The 25,347-nt window shown below is 42.1% G+C and overlaps 1 protein-coding gene across 10 annotated transcripts in view; it reads left to right on the forward strand.

The window, feature by feature from the left end:
- Nucleotides 1-25,347, forward strand: part of CHADL (chondroadherin like) — a 414,651-nt gene that overhangs the window by 138,571 nt on the left and 250,733 nt on the right. For 3 of the 10 annotated variants that reach the window (XM_089683620.1, XM_089683621.1, XM_089683623.1), the window contains exons 1-2: nt 8,452-8,645; nt 10,258-10,294. The exons of 4 other annotated variants lie outside the window; for them this stretch is intronic. The gene's annotated coding sequence lies outside the window, so the exon portion shown is untranslated. Of the gene's footprint in view, nt 1-8,451; nt 8,646-10,257; nt 10,295-25,347 lie in introns of those variants that run through there. 3 more of the 10 variants (XM_089683617.1, XM_089683616.1, XM_089683618.1) reach the window with 1 other exon arrangement.

Here is a 25,347-nt window from a genome sequence, read left to right on the forward strand (position 1 = left end):
GTCTTAATGAAGACAGTAATTGGTAAAAAAGTGCCATCAACAATAATCTTATAATATCACTTAAACACAAAAATAATAAATAAATAAATATATAAAAAAATCCATAAATAATCAAAGGTGCGTCAATATTCCCAAGTTAGAAAGGTATCCATCATTCACATTAAACTTGCATCAATGGTAATAAGGTGCTCGTGACTTCCGTGATATGGAAAAAGAGGTGTGCTTGCACTCACCGGACGTATGATAATAATATGCATGTAATACAAAGGGCACTAGTCATCTGGAAACAGATAGGGATATGGCACTCCAATGGCGCTTGGTAGACCCTGAAAAAGACCTCCAGACCTCTCATTGGACCCTCTCAGCAAATGGGAACTGCTCATTGATATAAATTACTCCCGGCATCCGGTAAGCTCAGCAGGAGTTCCACTTTAAGCAGCTTGAGTAAGCCACCAGGACAAAGAGCGGATATAGTGTAGTAATTTTATTATGCCAATGGTGATACACAAATATCAGGGCAGCACACTGTAACATCTGGTAAGGCAGGTAACAGTAGCCATAAAGGTAACAGCAGCCACAGGTAAGTATAGGTGGGTAATGACAGCTAATAGCAGGTAGATAGCATTATATTGAGAACCTCATGCATGAAAGTCATAATAGAAACATCCACAAATACAAGATGGCCGCTGGCCTAGCACATGGCTGGCAGCAGCAAATGTAGATGTTGGTGCGTCAAGCTAATACCCTGACACGTTTCGTGCATAAGCACTATGTCAAAGGGTAGCCTGCCGTATTTTTATACCATCCGCACATGTGCGGACCGGACACCATTTTGCAAGAGCCCGGTGGATCACCACTGCTACTATGGCATACAAAAACAAAACAAAAAAAACAGATAACCGGAATGACCGTGAATATTGTAATAGCAAGTACAGGCTTAGAGCTATCAGTGAAAATTATCACAGGAGTGGTCGATAAAAATATGGGAAATATATATGTATATATACAGACTTCATGGACGGTCGCCATTGAAGTGTAGTCCATAAAAGCTATAGTACGGCCGCCATTTTACTGTGTCTACATGCTGATAAACATGATTAAAAATCAATCCATGAAGTTATACTTTAATACCAAAAAACATGTAGTTAATTCATGTATAATGTGCATAATCACTAATGTACTATAAGGTTTCAAGCAACATATGAAATTCTATAAATATATTAAAATAAGGTAAAGGGACTACAAGTACTATACAAAAATATTAAACTGGTTTGACAATGATTAAAAACGCATATTTATTAAATATAAAAATGTTAAAACCGAATCAAAAGGATTAAAAAAATTAATACCAATTAATAAAAAGCACATTATAAATATATACATTCAAAAATAAAAATAAAATAAATAAAAATAGAAATATAGAGCAACTAAAATTACTAAAAATGTATGGTAAAATTTGTGAAAAATGGGGAAAAATAAAATAAATAGAAAAAAGTAAAAATGATATTTGACCCATAAACTTGTCAATGAAGCAGTGAGTGATCCACCGTTCACACCTCATTAAATAAATATGAATAAAGACACCATTAACCAAAAAGATAATACCGGTATAAATTACTGTCCTGAAACTAAAGGATAAAAGGACTATTAAACACTAAATGCATATAAAAATAGTAATAGGATAAATAACATAAATAATTCTAGCTATTATCTATAAAGCAGTTGATGTCAAGTTCTACATTATGTCCTAATGGGGATAAAGATTTGAGCTCATATATCCATTTTGTTTCCAGCATGGAGACAGCTCTGCTTTTATTACTACAGTGTTACAGTGTTTAATGAGGTCAATCCCAACAAATTTAAGGCCTGTTGGGTCCCTGTGATAATGATATCTGAAATGTTTTGACAAAGCATGGTCTTTAAATCCTCTCTTGATATTATACACATGTTCGTGCAAACAATCTCCTAGTTGTTCTACCCACATATTGCATCAGTGATTGTCACTAGGATGGATGAAGCAGAGGAGATGGTTTCTCTGACATCATGGTACTCTGAAGCATCAGGCTCCAAGATCAATCAGGATAAGAGTAAAGTTTTCTGGATGGGAAAGGAAGGTGAGTTGTTTGATCTCCCAGACGCCTTTCTGACGCCCCAGGAAGAAATTAAGATACTGGGCATTGAATTCGGACCCGGCGATTATGGCCTTAAATATTGGGAAGGCAAGCTGGAAATTGCCAAGACTAGGGTGATCAGCTGGAGGAGATGGAAGTTATCTCCGAGGGAAAGGGTTGATTTGATTAGGACTTACCTGATTCCGATCTTTTTGTATCTCAGCTTTGTCTGCATCTTGCCAGTGTCTCTCTATGCTAGAGTCTCTAGTGTGTTCTTCTATTGTGGGGGAACAGACTGAACCTCATCAAGAATAATGTCACCTATCTGTCCAGGAGGGAGTAAGGCTTAGGTATGGTCAACCCAGTTCTTTTCTTTTCACTGCTTTTACTCAAGTTTAACATTGGTGGTATGCTTGCAGTGGAACCTCCTGGATGGGCAGGAGTTTTTAGATCTTGGTTTAGGCCTTTTCTATGACTTTGGGAAGATGGTGGCCAAGTGAAGAATCTCAGGGGTCATCGTGGTCAGCTTCCAGCCTACGTCTCTCCATGCCTGAAGTTGCTGCGGCAGTGGTGATTGTCGCCTGAAGATCTCAGATATGCTCCGAGGAAAGTCCTTATGAGCCTGGTCTTGAGCAAAGTCTTTCAGGACCCATTGGCCTTAATGGATTGCCCAGGTGAAAATATGAGGGAAGCGTTAAGGCTGATTAATTTGGATAGAGTCCCCTTTAAATTTAGGGATTTGGCCTGGCTGTACTTACACGAGAGGCTCTATGTTCGGGGCAATTTGAAATATCACAGTGATATGGATCGTGGTTGTCCTCGGGAGGAGTATACAGATGAGGAGGAGACTATGGACCATGTTCTGCTTCGTTGCCCTTTTAACATAGAGGTATACAAACAGGTGGGGTGGGCCCTCAGTGTTCCTTTCCTCTCTAGGCTGGGTTAAATTGAGTGGATGTACAGAGCATTCAACACTGGTGGGGTTTTTTGTTTGGATACACTTTTTTTAGTTAGCCTAGTACCCCGTTATTTCATCTGGAACGCACGCTGTCAGGTCACCACTCGGCGTAAAATCCTTCCTGTTCAGGTGGTGGTGTGTGACATTTTGCATGAGGTGGGGAAGATTCGGGTGCTTGAGAGAAAGTAGGTTTGGGGTGCTTCGTTGAAAGCGTGGAGGGGTTTCAAGCCTCCCTGACTACCCGGAGTCTCTTTCCGGGGTGTGGCTGTCTGTCTCTTATCACCCTAGTTTTTTTCTTGATGCTTAATTTTTGAAAAATTGGCTGCGTACATCATATGTGACGAGTTGTGCCTCTTAGGCCCTCCCTGCTGCTTGATGTAAATAGTTTTTTTATATTTTTAAAGTTTTTTGGTAGTAGACTCTGTATATATTGTATATATTCTGAACATGGATGTGCATTCCTTTTGTTTTCTGTTGAAGTATGACTGTACTATGGTTATGTTTTTACTTTTGTATAAAATAGTAGTGCTTCAGTGCTGATATCACTGGGAGGAATAATGCCTCAGCATTGGTATCAGTAAGAGGAATAGTGCTTCAGTGTTGGTGTCAGTGAGAGGACAAGTGCCTCAGCATTGGTATCAGTAGCAGGAATAGTGCCTCCGCGTTGGTATCACTGGGAGAAATAGTGCTTCAGTGTTGGTGTCACTGGGAGGAATAGTGTCCCATCACTTGTATCACTGGGAGGAATAGTGCCTCAGTGTTGATGTCAGTGGGAGGAATAGGGCCTTGGAGTTGGTTTCAGGGGGAGGAATAATGCCTCAGCTTTGGGGTCATTGGAAGGAATAATGCTCCATCATTGGTGTCAGTGGTAGGAATAGTGCCTCAGCTTTGGTATCACTTGGAGTAACAGTGCTTCATCATTGGTATCACTGAGAGGAATATTGCCTCAGTGTTGGTATCAGTGGGAGGAATAGTGCCTCAGTGTTGGAGTCACTGGGAGGAATAGTGCTTATTCAGTATCAGTGGGAGGAATAGTGCCCCATCATTGGTATCAGTTGGAGGAATAGTGCCTTAGTGTTAGTATGAGTGGGAGGAATAGTGCCTCAGTGTTGGTGTCAGCGGGAGGAATAGTGCCTTAGTGTTAGTATGAGTGGGAGGAATAGTGCCTCAGTGTTGGTATCAGTGGGAGGAATAGTGCCTCAGTGTTGGAGTCACTGGGAGGAATAGTGCTTATTCAGTATCAGTGGGAGGAATAGTGCCCCATCATTGGTATCAGTTGGAGGAATAGTGCCTTAGTGTTAGTATGAGTGGGAGGAATAGTGCCTCAGTGTTGGTGTCAGCGGGAGGAATAGTGCCTCAGCGTTAGTATCAGTGGGAGTGCCCCATCATTGTAATCAATGGGAGGAATAGTGCCTCAGTGCTGGTATTAGTGGGAGAAATAGTGCCCCATCACTGGTATCACTGAGAGGAATATTGCCTCTGTGTTGGTATCAGTGGGAGGAAGAGTGCCTCAGTGTTAGTATCAGTGGGAGAAATCATGCCTCAGCGTTGGTATCACTGGGAGGAATAGTACCCCATCATTGGCATCAGTGGGAGGAATAGTGCCTCAATGTTAGTATCAGTGGGAGGAATAGTGCCTCATTGTTGGTGTCAGTTGGAGGAATAGTGTCTCATCATTGCCTCAGTTTTGGTATCAGTGGGAGAAATAGTACCTCAGCAATGGTATCAGTGGCAGGAATAGTGCCTCTGTGTTGGTATCAGTGGAAGAAATAGTGCTTCAATGTTGGTGTTACTGGGAGGAATAGTGCTTCAGCATTGTTATCACTGGGAGGAAGAGTCCCTCAGCATTGGTATCACTGGGAGGAAAAGTTCATCAGCGTTCGTGTCAGTGGGAGGAATGGTTCTCTAACATTGGTGTCACTGAGAGGAATAGTGCCTCATTACTGGGAAGAAGAGTGTTAGTATCAGTGGGAGGAATAGTGCCTCAGCGTTGGTGTCAGTGGGTTGAATAGTGTCTCAGCATTGTTGTCAGTGGGAGGAATGGGACTCTGTTCATGGTGTCAGTGAAAGGGGTAGTGCTCCTTCATTTGTATCAGTGGAAGGAATAATACCCCATTGAAAAAGAGTATATAACCAGTGTAGCACTGCTCTGTAGAGAACTAAAGATCAAAATGAAAATTGATGTGAAATATACAGTACTACAAAGCTTGTAGGACTTGTATTAGGGACTGACTGAAATGGAGGAGATTGTATTGGAGACAGACTGACCTGGAGGGGATTGTATTGAAGACAGACTGACCTGAGGGAAATTGTACTGGGGAGAAACTGGCCTAGTAGGGAATTGTACTGGGGGACAGACTGACTGGAGGGGGAATTGTACTGGGGGACAGACTGACCTGGGGGGTAGGATTGTACTGGGAGACAGACTGATGTAGGGAATTGAACTGGGAGACAGACTGATCTGGGGGGGGGGGGGGGATTGTCCTGGGGACAGGCTGACCTAGGGGGTTGTACTGGGAGACAGACTCCCCTAGGGGGATTTTACTGGGGGAATTCAGTTTTTACTAAAAATTCAGTTTCTGCTTTGTCAGTGTTGTGTTCTAATTAATCTACAATCAGTACCCCAGTACTGAGTGTAGATTAATGAGAACAGAACAACATTGAAAAAAGTTAAGGGGGTCTAAATACTTTATGTGTGCACTGTGCATTATATTGTACAATACACACTTCTGCACTATATACACTATATTGTACATTAGACTCCTCACCAAAGTGTTCATTGTCTCAACAGTTGCTGGCAGGGGCGGACTGAAAACTCATGGGGCCCCCGGGCAACAGGGGATCATGGGGCCCCTGTGTCCTTGCCCAAACTCAAAAAAGCCTATGAAAAAGGTACCAGGGGCATCTCATGGGGCCCCCTACTGACCCCGGGCCCTCAGGCAGTGCCGAGTTTTCAAATGGTCAGTCTGCCCCTGGTTGCTGGTAGTTAAGCAGTCCCTGCCTAGTTTAATGAAGTTCTTCTATAAGGTAGGCTCAGTTAAAATGTTATAACTCTATTCTCCAAGTATGCAAAATCATATGTAATGAAAAAGTTTTATTTTTTTAAATGATTGTGCTGAGTTTTTTATGTCTGTGAGACGCTTACTTGTGGCACAGCAATCTATGCATATTTTATGAGTACAAGGGTGCTTTTATTTTATTTAATCATGCCCCTTTAAGCCCCTCCTATGGTTAACACAATTTGGCCACACCCACTGTGCACTGCTGAGCATGTAGCTGCATAACTACTCTACTTGGGCACCCAAAGGTGTCCCAGGTCTTTTATAATCCTGTAATGTATACTACAAAAAAAAATTTCATACGCTGCTCAAGTGTTTAAAGACTAAAGGCTCAAACCTTCTGTGTGCAGTGCCCCCCCAGCCCCTCCCAATCCTTACCTGAGCCCAGTGATGTTTTTGACAGCCTCTGATGTTTGGGGACTTTTCCTCCTTATTGGCTGAGACAGCAGCGGGGGCCAATGGGGGCTCACACAGCAGAGAGATACAAAACAGATATCTCCCTAGTAAAACACAGCACATAGTAAATCACATACAGCACACAGTTAACCTTTTGATCGCCCCACATGTTAACCCCTTCCTGCCCAATGTCATTAGTGTCAATGCTTTTTTATAAGCACCGATCACTGTATTAGTATCACTGGGGATGTTAATGGAAGTTAGTCAGTTCCCATTCAGTGTCAGAATGCCCACCGCAGTCCCGCATATATACCGCCATTTGTAGATGGTATAACATTCACGTAAGCCAATTAATTTACACATATTGGGATTTTTTTTTTTAGCAAAGACATGTAGCTGAATACATTTTGGCCTACGTTTATGAAGAAATTGATTTTTAAAATTTTTTATTGGATATGCTTTATAGCAAAAAATCAAAAATATTGTTTTTTAATTTTTTCAAAATTGACAGACTTTTTTAGTTAAAAAAATAAAAATTGCAGAGGTGATCAAATACCACTGAAAGAAAGCACTGTGTGGGGAAACAAATTACATAACTTTCATTTACGTACAGTGTTGCATGACCGTGCAATTGTCAGTTAAAGTAACACAACGCCTTATTGGAAAAAAAATGGCCTGGTCAGGAAGGGGTAAATCCTCTGGACGGCAAGTGGTTAAAGCGATCGTAAAGGCTTAATTTTTTTTTCGAAAAATAACAAACATGTTATACTTACCTGCTGTGTGCTGTGGTTTTGCACAGGTCAGCCCAGATCCTCCTCTTCTTAGGTCCCCCTTGGCTCCTTCCTCCTGTCAGGTGCCCCCACAGCAAGGAGCTTGCTATAGAGGCACCCGCTGCTCCATGTGTCCATTCAGCCCTGCCCCCCTCTCTTGATTGACAGTAGCTGATGCCATCAATGAGGCCCCTTTCACGCAGTGGGGTCAATTAGGTCAGCCTGTCAGTTTTTCAGGCAGACCTCACAGGAAGATTCTGGGATTCTTATGGACAGGCTGATGTAAATGGACTTACGTCCGTTTACAACCTCATAACTGATCCAATTCAGTCCGCTGAAGAAAAAAAAATACAGAAGGGGATCTATCCTTTTTTGTTTAGGGGGATTGGCTCAGAGGGTAGAATGGTGTAACCAGACAGTCGAGTCAGTTTACTCCTGGCTGCCCAAAGAGCTGAGCAGGCTCTGATCATGTCCACTCTGGAGAGATTGTGTCATCTTCCCGCTTTGCTCTGACCAACAGGGGATCTGTGAGCTGATCCCCTGTTGATCGGAACGGATTCTGCACAATGTGAAAGGGGCAGTATGTCTGTTATTCATGCATATTCCTGAAAGACGTGCATCCAAAGCTTGTTTGGCTGTATTTCTCATGAGGGTCACAGCGGTGCAGTTCATTCTGCACTCCATTCTGTATGTTAGTAATTTCAGACACTTTTTAACTACACCCCCTTTAAATCACGCTCAATATTTAGCATAATTTAAGCAACGCCCACTTTTCACAGCAGCACGTTTTGAGCATCACATTTTTATTTTGCTTACTTTTTGTAAGCCAAGCTCATAATAAATAAATATTCCACCCCTAATTAAAGTAATGCTCTGCCTACCGTGGTTTTCTGGGCGCACCAAAAAAGGTGTCCCTAAAAACTTTTTTGAAGTGTTGGCAACTATGCCATAGTTGCCTAAAGTCACGGATTTGCCGGGACAGTCAGAGATTTTAATAGGCTGTCCTGGCAAGTCCTTGTTGCACACAGACATGTGCTGCAGAGACGGTTTCTATAATTGTCGGTGGCCATCACAACCGAGCTCTGCACACATCACATGATGATTTGTTCTAAGTGTCATTGCAGTACATGCTGCGGCCTGCGGGGTGCCCATATGAAGATACATTCTGCAGATTCCATCCAAATCTCATCCCCCAGCAGCTTCAGATGCTGCTTCCTCCTTGCTTTCTCCTACAGTTTGGGTGGAATGGGGGTGTGGCCAGCCTCGGAGATCTTATCAGGCATGGAAGGATGACATTGCCCCAAAGAAAGGGATCTGAGCTGAGTTGATGTCTGGAAACTTGTTTGAGGAGGTAAGCTGCTGGCGGTGGTTCATGTCAGGAGGGTATACTTTACAGGGAGGTAAGGAAAGATGTAAAGGTGCCAAGGAATGTTAGAAGAGGGGAGAGTGTGCAGGGGAGCTGTCTGAGACTGCAGTCAGGCAGTAGGCAGTGAGCCCTGTGTGCTGCTGCTAGCTTCACCTGCTAATAGGCATTTCACTGCCTAGTGGCTGACGCAGTACTGGAGCTAAGAGCAGGGGTCATTAAATAAGGCTACATTCCCACAGGTGACTAGTAACGATATGAATACCTGTGACCAGTTATCGATGGCTGTCTGCTCAGCCAGTGATTACTTACCGAACATGACCATCTCCTGTATCATGTCTGCATTGTCTGACCATCTTCTGTAGTATGCTTGCAGTCTATGACCATTTCCTGTATCATGTCTGCAGTCTCTGACCATGTCCTGTAGTATGCTTACAGTCTATGACCATTTCCTGTATCATGTCTGCAGTCTCTGACCATCTCTTGTAGTATGCTTGCAGTCTCTGACCATCTCCTGTAGTATGCTTGCAGTCTCTGACCATCTCCTGTAGTATGCTTGCAGTCTCTGACCATCTCCTGTAGTATGCTTGCAGTCTCTGACCATCTCCTGTAGTATGCTTGCAGTCTCTGACCATCTCCTTTAGTATGCCTGCAGTCTCTGACCATCTCCTGTAGTATGCTTGCAGTCTCTGACCATCTCCTGTAGTATGCTTGCAGTCTCTGACCATCTCCTTTAGTATGCCTGCAGTCTCTGACCATCTCCTGTATCCTGTCTGCAGTCTCTGACCATCTACTGTATCCTGTCTGCAGTCTCTGACCATCTCCTGTATCCTGTCTGCAGTCTCTGACCATCTCCTGTATCATGTCTGCAGTCTCTGACCATCTCCTGTAGTATGCCTGCAGTGTCTGACCATCTCCTGTAGTATGCCTGCAGTGTCTGACCATCTCCTGTAGTATGCCTGCAGTGTCTGACCATCTCCTGTAGTATGCCTGCAGTCTCTGACCATCTCCTTTAGTATGCCTGCAGTCTCTGAAAATATACTTTAGTCTCTGACCATCTCCTGTATCATGTCTGCAGTCTCTGACCATCTCCTGTATCATGTCTGCAGTCTCTGACCATCTCCTGTATCATGTCTGCAGTCTCTGACCATCTCCTGTATCATGTCTGCAGTCTCTGACCATCTCCTGTATTATGTCTGCGCTCTCTACCCATCTCCTGTATCATGTCTGCAATCTCTGACCATCTTCTGTAATATGCCTGCGGTCTCTGACCACCACTTTGATCATGTCTGCAGTCTCTGACCATCTCCTTGATCATGTCTGCAGTCTCTGACCATCTCCTTTATCATGTCTGCAGTTTCTGACCATCTCCTTTAGTATGCCTGCAGTCTCTGACCATCTCCTGTATCATGTCTGCAGTCTCTGACCATCTCCTGTAGTATGCCTGCAGTCTCTGACCATCTCCTGTAGTATGCCTGCAGTCTCTGACCATCTCCTGTAGTATGTCTGCAGTCTCTGTCATCTCCTGTACTAAATTATTAGTCCACCTCGGTTTTGACTGTGGTATCTTATATGCCCCTCTCTTATATATTGTTCCTAGAGTTGCCATTGGCCTCAAGAAATGAGATAGGCAGTAGGTACGTATATCAGGACTGATCAATTTTCAAATATACTGTATATTAGACATGTGCAATTCATTTCAATTACACATCAAAATTCGGAGGAAATTTTCATTATTCAGAGACTTGCATGTATCCAAATCTCCGAATCACAATAGTAGTGAATTTCAACGAATGTAAAATAAATTATAAGAAAATAACACATTTATACAGTATGTATTCATTAGTTTAATTATTTTGTGACTTCAGAGCGTTATTATGGCTGGCCAAAGCCAAAGTTACAAAACATCAAAGTCACAAGCAAGTTACATTGAAGTTGCAAGCAAGTCACATCAAAGATGCAGGCAAGTTGCACTGAAGTCACAAACAAGTCACTGAATAAAAACATAACATAAATAAAACTTCAGCATAATATACCTGAACACAAATCAAAGCACCCTCCTCCCCTTGCAGAAAAGAAGGATTCAGAACAAAGGGGTTTGTCTCTTTAAGTTGTAATCCTAAGGAACGTGGTTGGAAGAGCTTTAAACAGAAAAGTCTTTCCTCTTTAGAGCTGGTGAACTTTAGTGAGTAGCTATCCCTTTGCCACAACAGCGACTTAATTGAACTTTGCTTCAGCAGTTCCTCTGGAACGTAAAGCAACCTTCTCTTGGATTTGCAAGGATTATAGGTAATGGGAAGTGGGAATTAAGGGGATTGCTCCCTGAAGAGTACCTTTTGAATCAACCAGGAGTCTCTCTCCTCTCTTGAGAACAGAGGCTGTGCAGGTGGATTCTCTGCATATTTTTTTGTCAGCAATAACGATCAGGATTAGGGATCTGGACCATCCTTCCTTCAGGACCACAAATGTTGATGGACCACTTGGGTATGAACATAAAGTCCCATACTTCATTCGCACACCAAGAGACCCTGTTTGCTTCAATTTACTTTATGACTTCCCTTGGGACATAGGAGAAGTTATACCCACATTCCAGAGCTCCCGGCTGTTGGACTATCCATTGGAAGCAGGAGAAACTCGGCAGTTCATCCTGTTCTCCGTTCTTTGGTAAAATAAGGCTTTAAGCCCTTTTAATGAGCTGGCTGTAGTCCTCATTTTGTACCCAAGCTCGAGCTATGGTGTGAGGTGGGGATAGATTAGGCCTCTTCTCCACATAGGTCTTGCTGAATCTGAAATTTTTAGCACACTTTCTCAACTGAGCAGCATGCTCCCTCTAGTTCATTACCAGGCCAGACTCTTGGGAACTCTCTCCTTCTTCAGCTTCACAGTCCCAGGCATTCTCTAGCATTAACCCTCAGTCTCCTATCCCCTTTTCTATGGTCCCATAGAAGTGTTCAAACCTTGGTGACGTTTGGCTACTCTTCACCTGAGGAACTTACAGACTCTGGCCTCTGGGTCCTATGGGCCTCTGAAATTCGCAATACAGCAATTTGGTTACTTGCTGTGACTGCTGCTCTGGTACTAGGCTGCTGTCCATACCTGGCAGACTGGATGTCTTAAATGGTGGAGATGCACGTCACTCTGGTTTAGCAGAACATGGTCCCTGCCCCAGCGATAACTCCATCATGTTGCTGTCTCTCTTAGGAGTTGTAGTAGTAGTGGTGGTCGACATCTCCGTAGAGTACCCTGTCTCCCAGTTGACAAGCAGTACATTTTGCTGGGGATCACTGGGTATTAACTTCAGCAACATCTCCCCACAGTGACCACATTGACCCCGGGCATGGAGCTTCACTGTGACACACTGGCATCTGCCACATACCAGCTCAGTATACTCCATGTCTCCTCCGCTGCACAGTGCCAAGCTCTCTTGGGGTAACAATCACACTCCATTGTCAGTCAGCATTCTGCTCTGCAGCTCTGTCAGCTGGTCTGAACGTCCACCACCTCGCATAGCAACTCTAGTACTCAGACTCTCACCTGCATACGCCATCTTGCTACTCACTCCTCGAAGCTCTCATTTGGCTATACCTGGATATTGTGCTAAAGCTTTGCCCCACTTTCTGGATTGGCCGACCTCAGGCACCAACTTTGCCTGATCCTCCAGAACAGTTCCTGTTGGGCAGACAGCTAACCTCTTCCCTGCCAAACCTTACTCCAGCATTATCAGGCCATGCTGAAACACAGGCATTGCTGTCTATGCTGTAATGCAGATGGTAACACACATACTGGCGGCACTCTCCTTTGTCTCCCAACAGTCTTTACTGGCGCTCATACTCCAGCTCCCCAAGTTAACTCCACCACCATTGCCACCTGAAAATGCTTCTGCACTGACAACAGTCTTTAGTGTAGTGCAAACATTTTCTCTTGTAGCACACACTTGGATGATAACCCTGCCTTTTCCCAAGCAGACATCACTGGCACTCCTGCGCCCATACTCCAAATTAACTCTTTTACTGTCACTCCTTGGAAATGCTTCTGTACTGGATGTTGATCCCACTGTAGAGCACACATTCCTCACCATGAAACAACACTTCTCTATACCGACTGTCATCTCGCATTCCCAATTGCCTTCTCATAATCCACACAGCAACATCAACAGTCTCTTTTACTCTTTTCTTCCGCCTGTTGCCAGTAGCAACTACTGTTGTATTCCAGGGGAAAATCATGGACTGAGCTCCCAAATGTAGCTGTCCCATAAGAGCTGCAGGAATACTGTCCAGGTCTTCCCCAAATATTTGAGAAGAGAACTTGAACAGGGATTTAGGTGAGATACTCCAAAACCAGCAAATATGTACAGGACTTTAGGTATTCTTTCGGATAAGCTATGATGAAGTCCGTGCTTAAAACAAACAGTAGACTTTCGCTTTAAGTTAGCAGTAGTAGTAGTTGTAGCAACTGGGGCAGAGTCCTTTTAGTTAGGAGATTAAGTGGACAAAGCTCTTCGGAACACCAGCCTGTGTCCCCTTTAGCTAGACCTGCAGTTGACCCCCTAGCGCCAGAGAGGTTCAGCCCATGGGCTGAAAGAAAAAAATAGAACCTAACAGATGCCTCCATTCACATTGACCAATGTGGATGAAGAAATCTCTGAAAAAATATATGCCAAAGCATATGCGCAATCCACCCACTGACCACCCCAGGCCCCTCACGCTTGGGCATATAAAATATGTTCTTTTTTTAACTGCGGACGAGAAATCTGCAGTGCAGCAGGCACTGATGTATATATTCTTAGAGCAACACCCTGTTGCTGTCAGAATAAACAGTTCAGTGCTGCAGCTGACTGGTGTTACATAGTTACATAGTCTGGCTGAAAAAAGACAAAAGTCCATCCAGTTCAACCATTAAAAAAAAAAAAGGTATAATCCTATACCCACAGTTGATCCAGAGGAAGGCAAAAAAACCCAGCAAAAGCATGATCCAATTTGCTCCTGCAGGGAAAAAAATTCCGTCCTGATCCCCCGAGAGGCAGTCGGATATTCCCTGGGTCAGCTTTACCTATAAATGTTAGTATCCATTTATATTCTGTGTATCTAAGAAAGAATCCAGTCCTTTTTTAAAGCAATCTACTGAGCTGGCCAGAACCAACTCTTGAGGGAGTCTATTCCACATTTTCACAGCTCTCACTGTGATGAAGCTTTTCCATGTTTGGAGATTGCATTTCTTTTTCTCCAGATGTAAAGAGTGTCTCCTTGTTCTCTGTGATGACCTCAGGGTGAATAGCTCTACACCAAGTTCACGATATGAACCACTGATTTATTTATACATGTTGATCATATCCCCCCTTAATCTCCTCTTAAGAGAGAATAAATGCAGTTCCTCTAATCTTTCCTCACAGCTGAGCTCCTCTATGCTTCTTCTCTGTACTTTCTCCAGTTCCCCAATGTTCTTTTTGTGAATTGGTGCCCAAAACTGAACTGCATATTCCAGATGAGGTCTTACTAATGATTTGTACAGGGGTAATATCTCTCTCTCTCTCTGGAGTCTATACCTCTTTTAATACAAGAGAGGATTTTGCTCAATTTAGAAACCACAGCTTGGCATTGCATGCCATTATTAAGCTTGCGATCTGCCAGAACCCCCAGATCCTTCTCCACCATTGATTCCCCCAGTTGTACTCCCCCTATTATGTATGATGCATGCATATTCTTAGCCCCCAAGTGCATCACCTTACATTTATCAACATTAAACCTCATTTGCCACATAGTTTCCCAATTAAACAGTTCATTGAAGTCAGCTTGTAAATTGAAGACATCCTGTTAGGACGTTATTCCACTGCACATCTGCAAAAACTGAAATGGTATTTTTTAATCCCAGACCCTATATTGTTAAATATAAATATATTAAAAAGTAAGGGTCCCAACACTGAACCTTGGGGTACACCACTGACAACCCCAGGCCATTCAGAGTATGAATCTTCCCAACTATAGAAGTTAAACTAAGAGGTCTATAATTACTTGGTAAAGATTTTGACCCCTTTTTAAATATTGGCACCACATTGGCCTTATGCCAATCCAGTGGACCTATGCCAGTCATTAAAGAGTTCCTAAAAATTAGAAACAATGGCTTTGAAATTACAGAGCTCAATTCTTTAAGTCCAGGTGCTTTATTCACGTTTATTCTGTCTAAATATTTTTGGATCATATCAATTGTGAGCCAATGTGGATCATCTGGAGCTGTGCCAATACCATGCCCATTATGGACAAGAGCTTCCCCATGCTCCTTTGTATACACAGAGCTGAAGAAGGTATTTAATTAATAAATGTTCCCAGTCACCCACTCTAGATTACACTGTTCAACAGGTAAAAAGTTTTGGGCATAAAATTAGCTAATCTTACATAATTTTGGGGTGCTGAAAACAAAAATGACCCTAAAAAATGTTGATTGGCTCTAGTTTCCATGATATATTCACCCATCTAATGACGTAAGCCATTCAAAATTATGATGCAACTTCAGCTGCATATTGCGCAATTGATACTGGTGACCAATAGAAAATTGCATGTATACTGAGATGATGCAATATTAGCCTTTAATTGCATCACTTCACTGCATAAAAGCTGCAGTATCTGTAGCTGATTGTAGTTCGACAGCGTCTTTACATTTCGTTTTATGCTTATTTAGGCTACTCAGTAATGCCTCGAACTTGTGTGAATAAAGCAGATAATTTCTGCTATATCTGCGGTGAAATAACTTTTATCTCACAAAAAAGGAGGATAACAGGAATGATTAAGAAAGCCTACAACTTGTATTTTGGCTGCAAGATAGGAGACCAGGACAAGAGCTGGGCACCACATATATGCTGCAATTCTTGTGGGACGGCACTGGAGCAATGGTTGAATGGAAAAAAGGCATCTATGCCTTTTGCTGTGCCAATGATTTGGAGAGAGCCAACAGATCATGTTAGTAATTGTTACTTTTGTATGGTGCCTCCAATTGTAAAAGGGCTAAATAAGAAGAAAAAGTTATCTGTGCCCTATCCAAATATTCCATCGGCAATACGTCCAGTTCCTCATGGAGAGGGGCTACCAATTCCTAAAGCACCAGAATCCTTCGTGGTTGAGTCAAGTGAGGAAGAACCTGAAGCGTGTAGTCACGTGCAGTTGTAAGAGATAGCCCTTTCCTCGAATACAAGAGAAAAGCCAAGAGAAGCAAAACCGACACAAACTGAAGACAAAACTAGTGAGAATCCTAAGTATTAAAATGATTCAACTTAGCTTATGGCTATAATTTTTCTTGGTAATCCTATGCAATATATTATGCCATTTAGGCTTTGTTATGTAGTCAATATCACTTGCTTTATATTTGTGGAAAGACATCTATCTATATAATTATTGTGCATTATGTAGTCATTACGCCTATAGTAGAAAACTTTCCGTTTACAGAAAAACTAGAGCCAATTGACAAATTTCATTGTTATATTTGAACTCAGAATGTGAAATTCATTAAGAAATGGATCCTTTTGTTTCCAAAACTGGCAAAAAATAAAAATTTGTTGAACAGTGTTATTTTGTAAAGGGCCTACATGCTCGGACCAGAAATTTTTACTATTAACCACTTGCCCTCCAGAGGATTTACCCCCCTTAATGACCAGGCCTCTTTTTGCTACTCGACGTTGCACTAATTCAACTGATAATTGCGCGGTCATGCAATGCTGTACCCAAATGAAATTTACGTCCTTTTTTTCACACAAATAGAGCTTTTTTTCTTTGGTATTTTATCACCCGTGCGCTTTTTATTTCTCACGCTATAAACAAAAAACCCCCCAAAATTTTGAAGAAAAACAATATTTTTTACTTTCGGCTATAAAAAACATATAGCAAACTCAAAGTTAGTCAAATTTAGGCCAAAATGTATACTGCTACATGTTTTTGGTAAAAAAAATCCTAATAAGTGTATATTGATTGCTTTGTGTGAACTTTATAATGTCTACAAACTATTGTATAGATACTGTAATTTATGCCATTTTCTTTGCTATACAGCACTGCACTAGTTTAACAGACAATTGCGTAGTCATGCAATACGGTACATAAATGAAATTTTATGTCCTCTTTTTCACACAGAGCTTTCTTTTGGTGGTATTTGATCACCTGTTCGCTTTTTATTTTTGGCGCTATAAACAAAGTTTCGAAGAAAAACATTTTTTTAAAATAATTATATTTTCTCATTTCTGTCATAAAAAATATCCAAAAAAACTAAAATTTCATCATAAATTTAGGCCAAAATGTATTTTGCTACATAATTTTGGTTAAAAAATCCCAATAAGTGTATATTTATTGCTTTGTGTGAAAGTTATAGCATCTACAAACTATGGTATAGATAATGGAATTTACACAGCTTTTACTTTCTGACTGCTTATCGCATTTCTTGAGGTGCTTAAATACCAGAATAGTACAAACACCCCCAAATGACCCCTTTTCGGAAAGTAGATACCCTAAGCTATATGCTGAGAGTCATATTGAGTCCATGGAAGATTTATTTTTTTCCACAAGGCCCATGGCATGTGTGAGCAGTAAATCATTTAAGTGATAATTTTGTGTAAAAAAAAAAAAAATTGTCGTTTTCCAAAAACTAAAAAAAAACTAAAAAAATAAATTCTTCTATTGATTCAACATGCCTCTCAACAAATTGTTTGTGTGCCTACTTTCCAAAAAGGGGTCGTTTTGGGGGGTGGGGGCATTTTATGCCCAGCATTAGATATTACCAGTATTTTTTGCTAGGAAATTATTTAAAACCCCCAACCATTATATATTTTTTTAAAGCAGACACCCTAGTGAATAAAATGGTGGGTGCTACAATTTTTTATGTCACATAGTACTTGCGCAGCAAATTTTTTTTTTCAAAAGAAAATAAAAAAAATACACTTTTTTTACTTTTAATGCACAAAAACACAATATATTGGCCAATTATTTGATAAAATATAAAAGATGATGGCATGCCAAGTAAATCGATACCAAACATAATATGCTTTAAAACTGTGCATGCCCCATGCAATGGCGACAAACTGCATACAATTTTAATATCCATAGGCAACACTTTAAAAGGTTTTACAAGCTACCATTTTAGATTTACAGAGGAGGTTTAGTGTTAGAATTACTGCCCTTGATCTGATGTTTGCAGCAATACCTCACATGCATGGTGCAACCGCTGTTTATATACCGACACAGGGTCAACGCTCGTGAACACAGGTGTGCGCTCGTGAAGGGGGCAAGGTGTTTTTATTTTTTTTTTAAAGTTATTTAGTTTTTTTAATTATTTTTACACTGTCCCTTTCATTTTTTTATCACTTTTAATGCTATCACACGGAATGCAAATATCCCCTATAACTTCAATGGGCATCGTCATATATTCTTTTTAGAGAAATCTGGGGTCTGTCAGACTCTAGATCTCTCCTCTGCCCTTACATTATCTAATCAAACCAAGATCGGTGTGATCAGATGCTTTCCCAATTTTACAAATGGCGCTGTGAAACTGAAGTGATGAAATGCTCGTAGCTTCTGATTTCTTATACTATAGAGATGATTGGCACCATTCTGTTCTCCAATCAGCTCTATGGTCAGCTGGTAGAAACACCAGCTGCATTCTCAGGTTCCCCCAATGACACGGGACTGCCCGAGAAGATCGTGGAAGGCAGCGGGGGAGGGGGGCTTCATCTCCCGCTGCTTGTAAAAGCAATCCTGCAGCTAATTAGACACTAGGATTGCTTTTACATGAAAGCTGATCGCCGGCTGGAAAAAATATCAGGATGATGCCTGCAGCTCTAGGCATCATCCTGGTATAACCATTCAATGTCCAGTGATGTACCAGTACATCGCTGATCCTTGTTGGGTTATGTTCCTTTTTTTTTTTTTTTTTTGGATGCAGCCTGTGGACTGAATGGGAAAAAAAAAAAAGAGAAGGGGGGTGGCCGGCCGCGGAGGGAGATGGCAGCTCTATAGCAGAGCTCCGGGAGCCGCCGAGTACTGCAGACAAGCAGAGCGACGAGTGACAGCGGGGAAACCCGCCGACGTCACAGTAAGCCCTCTGAAGGAGGGGGGCATCTGGGAGGCAAGATGGGAAAGCGAAAAAACAAGGAGGGGCCCCGCAAATTAACAGAGTTTTTCACTCCAGCGGGTGGCCCCTCCCCCCAAGATGGCGCTGGTCTGTGTCCCTCTCCCGTGCTTCAGGGACACGTGGAGGGGGATGGTCATATATTTCCCCTTCACACATCCAGCCCAGCGGCCTCTGCAGGCTCTGCACAGTCTTCCCCCACTCTTAGCCCGCAAAAACTTGAGCAACACTGCCCCCCAGTGGTACATTCTGGGAATAACGGTCGGCAGAAAGAATTCCTGCATAATTCCACTACTAAGTTTGTGGAACATCTGGAGGATTACCCTGCAGAATCCCTGCCCCTCACGACTGCAGTAATGAAAAATATGTTAATTACACTTAAAGGCTCCCTGCATAAAGATATGATGGGCTTTGTATTGCAAGTGAATAAGGATATTGAATGTCTGGGAGAGCGGGTAACACACGTGGAAACTAAAATGGGTGAATTCGCTAAGGCCCACAACGAATTAGTTGATGCACATAATGAGGCTAAAGACGACCTAACGACAAAAAAACCTGAAACTAGTGGACCTAAAATACCGCTCCCGCAGGAATAACGTTAAATTCAGGGGTATTGGCGAAAATGTTCCTACTGCAGATCTACGCAAATATATTCAGCAAATGATTTCCGCTCTGCTACCTCATACTCCGAATAGAGAAGTAGTAGTGGACAGGGCCCACAGACTGCCAAAACCCTACTTTCTTCACGATCATATTCCAAGAGACACTATAGCGAGAATTCACTTTTACCACGTTAAGGAGGAACTAATGCTATATACTCAGAAAAAAAACCCGCTCCCAGACCCTTATGCTGGGATCTCCTTATTTACTGACCTTTCTCAACATACTATACTAGCCTGCAAAAAATTGCTATCCTTCACAAAACTGCTACAAAACAACGATATCAAATATCAGTGGGGTTTCCCTACCAAACTGCTTATCTCTAAAGACAACCGTGTGATAACGGTTAAATCTGAAGTGGAAGGATTCCAGCCTGCTAGAAAGTGGGGCCTCCTGCCAGCGGATGGCGAAACAACTCCTGCCAAAGCTTCTCCCAGGAAAATAACTCCTGACTGGGAACAAGTAGCGGGATGAGATACCGCATTGTGCTTTCTCCTATGCTTTCTAGTTCCTTGTTGCCTACCCGTTGTACACTTGGACAGCCAATCATTAAGCTGCACCTCTCGGCATTGAACCCCCACCTGTTGAAGTGATTAAGTTCACACAAAGTTACTCGTATGTTATTTTTGTTCTCCTCTATTATTTTTCTTCCTTTTTGCCAACTTTCATCCTACAGAGTACTGGAATTGACCAAATATGGGAACACAGCATTTCGCTTCCCTGTACACAACTCTGCATTCTTCGTTGGATCCCTATGGACACCGTAAGCCTATTATTCTGGAACACCTTTTTTTTATGCAATTTTTCATCACACTATTTGAGAGCGTCCCTGCATCGTCTACCCTACATCCACCATGGTTCTAAAAATAGTATCTATGAATGCTCATGGACTCAATAGCCCGTTTAAACGCCACTCCATGTGGAGAGAGGCACAACGGTTGGCTGGCGATGACATTTGTGTCCAAGAAACACATTTTGCCTCTAACAAAGCTCCACACTGCTCACACCGATTATTTCCACATGTATACATGTCCAACGGCCCGGATAAAAAATGTGGCGTTCTCATAGCCATTCGTAACTCCGTTGCATTTTCGCTGCTGTCCCAAGAATCTGATAGTAAAGGCAGATACCTGATTATTATCTGTGAAATCAATAACATCACTTATACCATTGTCAATTTATATGCCCCCAATGTTCACCAGATCCATTTCCTAAATTCATTGCGAAAAAAGGTGGCCAAAATTCAGAAGGGCTTCCTACTTTTCTGTGGAGATTTTAACGCTATTATTAAAACATCCTTGGATGTCTCACACTCTTCTCGTACCCTGAGATATTCTCTTGCTAATGTGCTCTCCGAGGCTAATCTGTGTGACCCCCTGGAGATGTCTGCATGCTTCTGAGAGGGACTATACGTATTATTCCGTACCCCATAATTCCTACTCAAGAATTGACTTCTTCTTGACGGATATTCAATTATTACAAAACGTTTCCAGTGCAGAAATACATCCTATGACGTGGTCGGATCACGCACCTATTTCTCTGAATATCGAGGAATCTTTGAAGGTTTCCCCAGTGTTTTTGTGGCGTAATAATGTTTCTTATGTATTATAACCCTGTTTTTTGTTCTACTCTTACCACAGCGTTGCAGGAATTTTTCTATATCAATTCCTCTCCTAATATGTTTTCAGTACGTGGTGTGCCCATAAAGCATACTGTAGAGGTCTTTTATTGAAACTGGCGTCACAGGCAAGACGTGATAGGAGTAAATCCTTTTCAGAAGCGGTTAACATGATAGCTAGATTAGAACATCTCCATAAGCAATCCTTATCTCCCAGTGTCCCACAGGACCTTCAAAATGCTAGGCTGTAACTTAGGACCCTTATGTCATTGCGACATGCCATCAATTTGAAAAAAGCTAAAACTACATTTTACACACAAGGGAATAAAGTGGGTAAGATGCTCACGAGATATCTAGCAATTAGGCAATCTAAATCTAAACTAACGTCCATTGTGGATCCCATATCGAATAAATCTACGTATCATCCAAATAAAATAGCGGATGCGTTCCGCTCATACTATTCCCAACTATACAATCTTAAAGATGACTCTACTACTCCCCAACCTAACCCAGAGCTTATTCAAAACTTTTTAGAGGAAATATCACTGCCTAAATTATCAAAGCAAAAATTAAAAGGGCTCAATCAACCTATTTTGGAAAACGAGATAAGTATGGCTATTAAGGCCTTGCCCAAAGGGAAATCCCCGGGGGCTGATGGTTTCTCAGGAGAATACTATCAAGAATTTCAGTCCATCTTAGTACCCCACCTTAAAAGAACTTATGAAGAAGCAATACTCAAGTCCACATTCCCATCTGAAATGTTAAAGGCTATTATAGTTACTTTGCCCAAACCAGGGAAAGCCCCTGACCGCCCTCAAAATGTTAGGCCAATCTCACTCTTAAACACAGATCTTAAAATATATGCAAAAATTATAGCTAATCGTCTACTACACATTACCCCCCTTCTCATCCAGGCTGACCAAGTGGGGTTCGTTAAGGGCCGACAGGCCGCAGACAGTACCCACAGGATTCTCAACCTGATGAACGTGGCTGAATCAAGAGGTCTCCATGCTGTGTTCTTGGCTCTGGATGCCGAGAAGGCATTTGACAGGGTTCATTGGCAGTACTTGGATGCTACCTTTAAAAAGGTTGTGAGAACCACAATCGGGCTCAGGGTAGGATTTCTGCTGCTGTTCCTAATTTTGAGATATGATTGCGTGCACGCCTGAAAATAATTACACAGACAACTGTCCAGTACAACCACTTTCACATCGTCTCTGTTTATTGCAGGGCGGTGCTTAACCTTTTATACATAGAGAACAATAGAGTATACGTCACTATTACGTAAATACAGTCACATTCTAAAAGGCACATTTTGCTTGGCTGAAATATGGGAGAAATGTAGAAACGTGAAGCTTGCTTCTCGTCCCGTTATCTTTTTCACTCCCCCTCACATACTCAAAGCCTTAATATAAGGTCCTCCCAGTGCGAAGGGAGGGGTTGAGAGCATCACTCTGAGCAAAACAAGTTAAGGAGGACTGCAAAGCCCAGCAGACAAAAATATATATACGCACAACACATATATTTAGAAATATTAAAAAGTATAAAAGTAACTATGTATAAAATGTATATTTTAAACAGGAAACAGAATAGGCATTTTACCAAATCCATCACAGTCCCCCCTTAAAATGACTATTTTACTCTGTCCCTATAAAATCTAGCTCATCTGTCCTTATGTACCTTGGAACTCTTTTTTTATGCTGTACATTAGACAGGTGATTACTATTTCATCACCCCCCTTGCCACAGACTTAGTACATAGGGAAGTCAGATGCTATCCCTACAAAATTGTGAAATTGCTGTTGACGGGGAGGGACCGTAGAGGAGTGAAAAGGTTTATCCTCTTCCATCATAAAAGGGTCCTCCTCTTCTTGATGGAGAAATATAGGTGTGCTGTTGTCTACAGCCTTGCTTATTAACGTCTTTACAAATGGTAGAATACAACATACAATCAGAGCTAAAAGAACTAGAATTATTAATACCGTTACACCTATTTGGGCGACCACTTTTTGCCACCCACTCATCCAGCTAAAATATTGATCACACGGGTCTGTAATACCTGAGTTCTTCTTCAGCTCCACTGACAGATCTTCTAATTTCTTTATAGTCAGAGTAACCTTACCATTCAGGCCAGTATTGTCAGGAATATATGTACAACATGTTCCGGTTCCTTCTATCATTTTACAGACACCTCCTTTTTCCGCTAAAATCATGTCCAGAGCCATCCTATTCTGGAATATCATATAGGATGTAGGGGCTAACTGGTCAACGATTCCTTGGAGGGCATCTCTGGTGTGATTCACAAACCTCTGTTGGTTGTAGTATATGTAATTTATCCAATCTACATTTTTATTAACCATTATTATGGGAATCAGGAATTTGAAGCCTGCTTTTACTTGGTCTCTGGCTTTATTTATTATTTAATTTATTAGGCATCCCCCTTTGGGACTCCAGTGGCATCTATATACACATGTGGGTCAAAACTTCCGGAGGGAGCTGTCCCTTCCTCCTGTGCCTAGATGCTGAGCCAGTGTATGTGTCAGGGGTATCTTCTGTTAGGATATGGAGAGGCATAATGATCTTTGCAAGAGCATACTCACCAGTCCAAATCCCTTCCAATTTGATTCTAATCTTTTGGTCCCCAGTAATCATCCATGCCACATATGTATACCTGGTCACTACTATCGGAACATGCTCGTTGTGTCAAGATCATATGGATTATGGTCATAGCACCACATGGGATCTATACTACAGAAATCAAAGGTGAAAATAGCTACATGAGTGTTGGATGAGTTGTACCAAAATATAGTGGTGTCACGTATTTCGGTGATATCCACCTGTTGAGCCTCTGTCAGACTCATAAGAAAAAGGATATACAACATAGTTGTCATGGTTTAGATGACACCTTTTCCTCAGGGGTTGGGACTTTCTTGCAGTGGGAGGCGTGTATCCAAGTGTTCTTCCCGGCCACCTTGACAGAAGTGGCTGTGGTCAGCAGAACTTGGAATGGACCATCATATCTTGGCTCAAGGGAATGTTTCCTCATAAATGTCTTTACTAATAACCAATCTCTGGTTAATAGGCTGTGAATTCCTGTATCTGACTCAGAATCTGGAATGGAGAAAACACTTAGACATAGATATGGGTTAATTCACGTGATAATGCTGTCACATAATCAGTTAACATATCAGATTGTAATTGCAACTGTTGCGGAAAGTAAAAGGCAAGTTTGGGGGTTGAGCTAAACAAAATTTCATAAGGGGACAGGGCATGTTTCCCCCAGGGGGTATGTCTGACACTAAACAGAGCAATGGGCAAACTGTCTGGCCAACTCATGTTAGTCTCTTGGGCCATCTTTAGCATCCTGTTTTTTTAGAGTCCCATTCATCCTTTCTACCTTCCCACTGCTTTGAGGGTGATATGGGGTGTGTAGGGCCAACTCGACCCCCAGTGCTGTCCAAATCTCTTTTGTAAGGGTTGCTATGAAGGCTGGACCCTGATCACTCTCTAGGACCCCAAATCTACAGACTACCTCAGTAGTTTCTTAGCCGTGATCTTGGCTATCATGTTTGTAACAGCATAGGCTTCCGGCCAACCAGAGAACATGTTCACCACCACTAGAACATATTCATATCAGCCACTTTTTGGCATCTGTATATGATCAATCTGTACCCTCTGGAATGGATAGAGGGGTTTTGCCAGATGTTTCTGCAGTGTCTTTTCCGTCCTCCCCGGGTTGCTTTTTGCACATACTACACACGAGGTGCAGTACTTTCTGGTTAAAGTGGTTATCCCTGGAGCCCAGTAATACTTTCCGATTAGTGAGTTCATTAAGTTCTTAGAGAGATGTGCATGTCCATGCGCCCATTGGACAACTGCTGGATACATATGTTTTGGTAAACAAGTTTTTCCTTTCATCAAATACAATTCTCCAGCGTAGTCTGCTCCTTTATCAATCCATTCCAGCCTTTCATAGAGATCAGGTATTGCTTGTCAAATGGCACATGCACCACCAAAAGTATCTGTGCTGAGGTCTCACTCTCCTCTTCGGCCACCTCAGACGTTTTTCGTTGGTTTTTCGCTGCTTCTTTGGCAGCTATGTCCGCCAAGTGGTTCCCTCTGGCCTCTTGAGCATTCAGTTTACCATGTGCTTTAACCTTCAAGACAGCCACTTGGTCAGGCAGGAGCAGTGCATCCATTAAATCCTTGATGGCTGGACCGTGTTTTATCGGTGTTCTAGCCTCTGGCTTTCCAGATGATACCGAAGTCATGAGCTACTCCAAAAACGTACCTTGAGTCTGTGTAAATATTGGCT

Source organism: Staurois parvus, unplaced genomic scaffold, assembly GCF_062004578.1.
Source record: "Staurois parvus isolate SC_StPar_1 unplaced genomic scaffold, SC_StPar_1.0 ptg000316l, whole genome shotgun sequence".
Classification (NCBI taxonomy): Eukaryota; Metazoa; Chordata; class Amphibia; order Anura; family Ranidae; genus Staurois; species Staurois parvus.